We start from the raw sequence: 7,081 nt of genomic DNA, 5'->3' as shown, positions 1-7,081 counted from the left end.
GAGTTAGATCTTTTTCCTTCTTCTCTTTTTTGACATTGTGCTTTCGCCAATACTTAACTTATATATATATATTCTGGAAGTTCGCCGATTGACCGTGTGTATCATTAATAAATGGAATATGGTCAGAGTGCGGTAAAAAAAAAAAATCAAATAGTAACTACTATTTTTTTTTAACCACCGTTTCGCCCAAAGTTGCAGGACTGTTTTGACAGAAGTCAAAGTCAGAGTGAAAATATTTTCGTCTTCCCTAGTCTACCGATTTTTTTTTTAATTACAAAAATAGCGATCACTAAATGAAAAAGTTCACCAATTTATACATATTATGGGAACGCATGTAGAGTCGTAAGTAAGTTGTGTGATTTTCGCACCGCCTCGGATATTTTTTTTCAAAGGTGGTAAATGATTTGAAGTTAATATAAATATGGCTCAATTTATGGGATTTATGGAGTGGTGTTGAAAGGGGAGGTTCTCTCTAATATTTTTTTGGTGTTATCCGATATATTTTGGTTTTTTTTGAGAGATTGTAACGTCCTCGTTATACTTCGACCAATACTCGTTATAAGTGAATACTTTTAAGATAAGATCAATAAGACTCTATCGGAGGGTGGGAGTGCTGATTCCTAGTTTTAGGTAATTTTACTGGATTTTAGTATTTTTTTTTTTAAAGATTTTTCGTTTTTTCATGGAGCTATTATCTTTTGAAGTAATCGAACAGAATTATTGTTAAAGATGGCTCTTTATTTAGCCTCCCTAACCTCCCTCTCCTTTTAATCCCCCAGGAATTGTTTTCTTCTCTTATTCTTGTTGAAAATAAAAATAATATCCTTGTTGAGAATTTCTCTTTGGGGCTTAGCATCGAAGCTGTTTACGAAAGAATTCCCTACGCTCTAGAGGATGATAACACTCAGGCAGAAAAATAATACAAGGGCACTTGATTCGGGTGAAGAGGGAGGAAGGGAATTTCATTCGAATCCTTTTTTTTTTTTTTTTTGGAAAACAAAAATTTCCCTGGAGCTTGTTGTTCTGGCCCTTCCTTCCCGCGGGTACATTCCAGGCCGTAAAATAAATAGGTTCCTTGTAAATAATGCAGGGACCTTTAGGCAAACGGTCTCTTATTCTTGCCTTAGGATTTCATCTCACCCTCCTACCCTCCCCCCTATCCCCCCTTCAGCTCCTCGAGTACTGGCGACGGCACAGAGGGATTCGGAACTAACTTCTAATGTCTAAATAATTCTTATTTATGTAATAATTTATAACTGTTCTATAGTATATTGTCGGTGTAAAGCATTTTTATTGATTGACATTTGGAACTGTATTTACAAAAAAATATATCTAGTAAATTTGATGTAATATCATAATAATATGATAAAGGCATGTAGAGAAACTACCCATTGGTAGCACTCTAATAATATTTCTACATTAAAAGGTCCCGAGGCCATCTTCTTTTCAGGTGCGTCGGAGGATTTCAGGAACGGAGGAGGGTAAAAAACTAGTGGTGAGTTTACAACGGAAGGGTTGATTTCTGATTCGGACTTGACCGGTAACATATGGAACATTAAGTTTTTATGGATGATTTTATTTGTGACATAACAGCATAAGGATAACATAAGGAGCATTGAGGATTTTACGAAGGATTTTGGATTGTAATGATTGGATGCGAGAGGAATTTGAAAGTTTAGTAAAGATTCAAGTTCGCCTCCGTATGTCCAAATAGGCCTTATTATAGTCATGTAGATCAGTCTTTTGTAATGTTTTGGAAGTTTAGACTGCTTGTCTGTTAAATGCTGTAATAGTCGGTATCGACGTGCAGTTTTCTATCTTTTCCGTCTTCTATGAGAATTCCAAGTTAGTGGTTTGTCCAGACGTTGTCCAAGGTAGCAGATCTGTTCAACAGAGGTAAGAGCAATTTTATTAAATTTTATTAAGTTTACGACAAAAGGTAATGATGATTTGATGGGATTTTTTTAATCCTCCGATTTTGACACCAGTCTTCCTGGGTTGTGGTATGGGATTATTTGGGATAAAATTTGAGGGTTATTCCGGGGCACTTCCGGGCACACTTGCTTTTTTATCGCCATACGTGTGGAGGATTGTGTCATGATTGGTTAGGATGTCAACTGTATAGACTGTTTACAGTATGGGTCCGAGGATACTTTGAAGAACACCAGCAGACTGAGAAAGGATTATATGAACGATTGTGGTTAACTTGAATATTCTATCAGTAAAAATGGATCGGATAATGAGAAAGTAAGCAGGAGGTGGGAATTCACGGAGTTTGTAAACTAGTCAGGCACCCAGGCTGACTGCTGTGAAAGACCCCCACGATGTACATTCCGCGCTCCAAAAAAGGCGAGATAATGCTCACCACACTGAAGGCTTAAATTATTCCCTCAAACATCGTAAAAATAACTATAACTTCAATAAGACTACCAATCAACACGAAACTTAATAGGGTTAAGGGGTTATGTAGGCTGCAGGAAATAGTACAAATTGGACCTTTCGAAAACAAATTAGAACCGGAAAAGTAAAATAAAACGTTTGAGAAATTTGTCTTTATTTGAAACTGCTTTTTCTCCAAATCTGACCTCATTGATACTAAACAAAATTATTTTAGTCTACAGCACTAGAAACGACTTTTGGTTTTCGTACACTCTTAAATTAATTTTAGCCGATCAATAATCTATTGATTTGTCAGTACCATTAAATACATTCTGAGGCAGTTAATTAATAATGTAAATATAAAGGCAGTTAACTATAATAAAAAAAAAAATGTAAAATTTTCTTTTTTCTCGGCTCCTTTAGCGCATTTAGAAGGATTCGGGGTCACTTTTCTATCATTTTTTGACCTGTTTTCTATCATCAAACCAAGTCATATTGAAATTGGTGTTCTATACCTTGTGAAATACATAGAAACAGTGATAAAATAAAAACAAAGTTATTGCTTAACATTTCAATGATATTGTACCGAACTTTTTTCGCCAACGCACCCTACTTGAGCTACAATTTGATTTATGACCAAGTTATTGGTATTATAAGTGAATTAATTTTTCTTATCGTAACTCTTAATAGGTTATACGTCATGAATTCCACTAAGAAAAGTTTTTTGTTTCACAAAAAAAAAAATAATCTTAAAACTGTGTGAGTTCCTACGCTGTTTTATGTGCTCCGTAAGCCAGCAGAGGTGGATTGATGGGGGTCGGTCTGAGATACTTTTGTACATCAGTACTTTGAGACAGAGAAAACCGTTAGCAGGTGATCAAACTGATAAGCCTGAGTTCTATCCAGCTCTATTTTCTTACGACAGTGGCGAGTATTAGATGACTGTCAAGGGGGACACCCAAGTGCACTACACTACCTTCCGGTCTGTTCTCTCATCCTGCTACCTTATAGACATTATGGGGGGCGATTGTTCTTCTGAAAGGAAAAAGTAAGTTGGTCTTCTGTAACTGTAATATTCAGCCTCTCGACAATCTTCTCCGCCTGCCGTAGAGCTGTCTCTGCATTCATTGAACTACTGCAGATCTTCATTATAAGCCACTATAGTGTAGCCCTATCATATTTGGCAACAGTTTTGGCTGTGTGTACTGAGAAAAGTGTTGGAGATAGCATAGATCCTTGGGGTAGTCCACAGTTAGTAGGATATCTCCGGATACAACTTCGCCGACTCGAACCCTCAATGCAGGAATGATCTCTGTAGAATGTGAAGCTGTTTTGGGAATCCGTTGTCATGCACTGTCTTGCAGAACAAACTATGACTATGAACAAACTATGAGATCTTGAGTCAAACGCTTTTGTGCAGTCTATTGAGATCATCATTGTTGCTTGTTATACTTTTTTTTAAATATTTTAATTTTTAATTTTTTTTAGAAACCCTTTAATCTGAAATAAAACAGAAGATTAATAAATATATACATATAAGTATAAAGAACAAATCTTTCTCCTTTCTACTCTTCTTATACCTTTATGTCATGTTTACTTATAATAAAGTTATAAACAGTAAAGTATTTGGGAATGTTAAATTAGGCTTATTATAGTTATATATCAAGGAAAGTAATGTTTAATAATTAAAAGTATGTATGCATAAGTTTTAGAATCTGTGTTTAATGATCATATTAGTATAACTATTGTTTAACCCTTTAGTATCCTATAGGAAATTACTCTGACTATATTTTTAGTTATAGCTATGGTTCTTTCATTTTTTACTATCGTTTCTTTATTTAATTATTATTTTATATAAACATATATAAATAACTATGTATAATGCAATTATCTACAACAAAATTAAAAAAAAAGGAATACAGCTTGAGAAATTCTTATCAAAATATAGTCCTACATTTTAGTGAAAGGTGTATATATTATGTTAGTCAGACCTTGTCATCCAGCTTACCCTTATTGGTTTGCACTCAGAAGTGTTCTTTGGGGTTAGGCGAGATTGGAAACCCAAAGGCCTCAAAGGAAGGAAGTCTTTTGTAAACACTGATGAAGATAAGCAATGCCATTGTAATAATCAACACCTCTCGGATTTCTTTTGCTGTTGGCTTTAGTCTTTGATCTGTTTCATCGGTAAAGTCGACGACATCTTTCAATTTGTCCGATTTTCACGACTGAGAAATATTTTAAAAAAGTATAAGGACTGTCAGTGATAGGTTTTCCTGCTTAAAACAATTTGACTAAAATGTTTCATAATAATTCATAATAAATAATGTATTTTTATTGAGTTCTCGTTTTCATTATTCCAATTCAAGTTTATTGTTATAATGCTGCTAATTCAGAACCGGTAAGGGCACACGTTTTTATGAACAATATTCCGTGGTCGGAAACATAGGCAGTATTTTAACGACTACTACTTCACTATACCAAAATAGATCCAAAATAACTTTTGCAGTTTTGCTTCAGTATTTATTTAAATTTTCGACGTAGTAACGCTTGCTCGAAATATTTCATTATTCTGTCTTAATTGAAGGAATTTTTAAATGTTCTAGAATTATTTTTAGTTTCAAGGAAGGTTATCATTACATTATATTTTTTGTAACAAAAATATGAAAGATCTCATTGATATTATATTTTCCAAAACCACTGAACCAACCGATGAAATCGGTATGCTTGAAAAAATACTAATAAAATATACAATTAATTTTTAATATGATTATAAAAATTATTATTTATTTATTTTACAGAGGGAAAAGGAGCTTAGTACTTCTTACTTCCTTCATTTCTGTCTTGTGGACAAATTTTTGGACAAACTATTTATTATTCAGCCCATTTACAAGTTATTACTTAATTATTAGTTATTACTTACTTAGTTATTTGAAGTAATATAATATTTTATAATAATTAATTCAAAACACTATCCAATTATAGTCTCAAAACTTTTATTTCCTTTACACGTCCAACGTTTCGACCAATTCGGCCATCTTCAGGGACAATCTACTCAATTCACTATGAAAACATATAATTTAACCACTCTAAAAACTTCATACAGGCTATTCTGCCCAGGTCAAAACATTTATTTCTAATAAGTCAATTATACATTAAAAACCACAGTCAAAATTATTTCTCTTCAAAACTATTAATACACTTTTTGATTGAAAGAAAAAAATTTAAGATTATAAATAAGTAATATAATATTATCAATATTAACATGTATTGTTAAGGATTTATTGATTTAACTTGTTGAAAATTCTATTACATATTTTGCTATGATATTAATCACTATATAAATTGAGAAAAGTCAATTATTTGGAACATGTTTATTTATTTATATCATTCGATATCTTATATCCATCCTCATTTAAAAGGATTTGTCCCGATTATCAAATGTTATATTATTAAGAATTTTGAAATTTTTATTTTTGTAATTATAGAATTTAACAGAATGTATTGTTTATATACATTACCTTTATTTTTATTGTGCCTATTTTCTTGTGAACTTTACATCTTACGTTGACATTTACTTACGTATTGGATAGGCTCATTTTATTAATTTAAAAGGGTTTAGCCTGATTTCACTCCTTCTTGTTGTCTCCATGCGTTGGTCTTTAGACTAATTTTACATAATGAAAATAATAAAAACTATTTTAAACAATAATATGTAATAACAGAACATTAAAATGATATTAGAAAATGAAATGTTTGTAAATTTAAATACAAGAAAGTTATTCTCATCATAGAATAATATGAATGGAAATTTGGATGAACCCAACTTAATCTGAATACAACTAGGAGCCATGAGGTCGCTGGTAACCTCATGGGTGAATCTCAGGATGTGATCCCATAATGATAATAATAACAAAGGCTTAGAGAACTCCTGGGGGCCTATCACTTTAAATATATTTTCTTATTCTCCTTAATTCAGTCAGAACATTGTAATATTAACAACTCAAATCTGCACTTGCTTTATAATGACTTTCTTAAAGTAACAGTTTGTTTAAAGAGAAATTACGTTTCCCCAATGGAAAATATCACTAAAGATTTTCATATAGGATTCAGCTATTCATATACTTATACTGTCCCTAAATTGTACTCGCTGACTCCTCATAGCTAGACCGTACATTAACGGATTTTATAGGTGAGCTACAAATTCTTGTGGGGTCCCGCGGGACTGAATAATTGGAGACATGAAAATTGGAAATCGGTTGAGCCTTTCGCTCTATAAAACGTTACATATTCAGAACCGGACTAATTGTTATACAACCTAGATGGACAGACTAAACTCTAACATTTTCAGGATCTAGAGCTCGACTTGTTTTCAAAACATTCACCATGTCTGGTTGAATAATTTGAATAATCAAAAATCAGTATCGGCTGAAAAATATTTATTGGTGACGATACTATGATTGGTTATTTAATGAAGTTAATAACATTCCATTCAACAAATGGAAATAACGGCCAACCTTTATGAAAAAAACTCATAAAATAATGAAACATGATGTATTATATGGCATAATTACCACTGCGGAAGCTAATCTTAGATTGACGCGTGCCTAATTCGTGCACTATTTCAAAAAATGATTCTTTAGTAAGTTATCAAATAAACAATTGATAATTTATTTTTTATTCCAACATATAATATTACATAAAA

This window comes from Halyomorpha halys, unplaced genomic scaffold, assembly GCF_000696795.3.
Source record: "Halyomorpha halys isolate HHAL.00 unplaced genomic scaffold, Hhal_1.1 Scaffold798.1, whole genome shotgun sequence".
Classification (NCBI taxonomy): domain Eukaryota; kingdom Metazoa; phylum Arthropoda; class Insecta; order Hemiptera; family Pentatomidae; genus Halyomorpha; species Halyomorpha halys.
The sequence above is the reverse complement of the archived record's forward strand: the minus strand, read 5'-3'. Positions refer to the sequence as shown.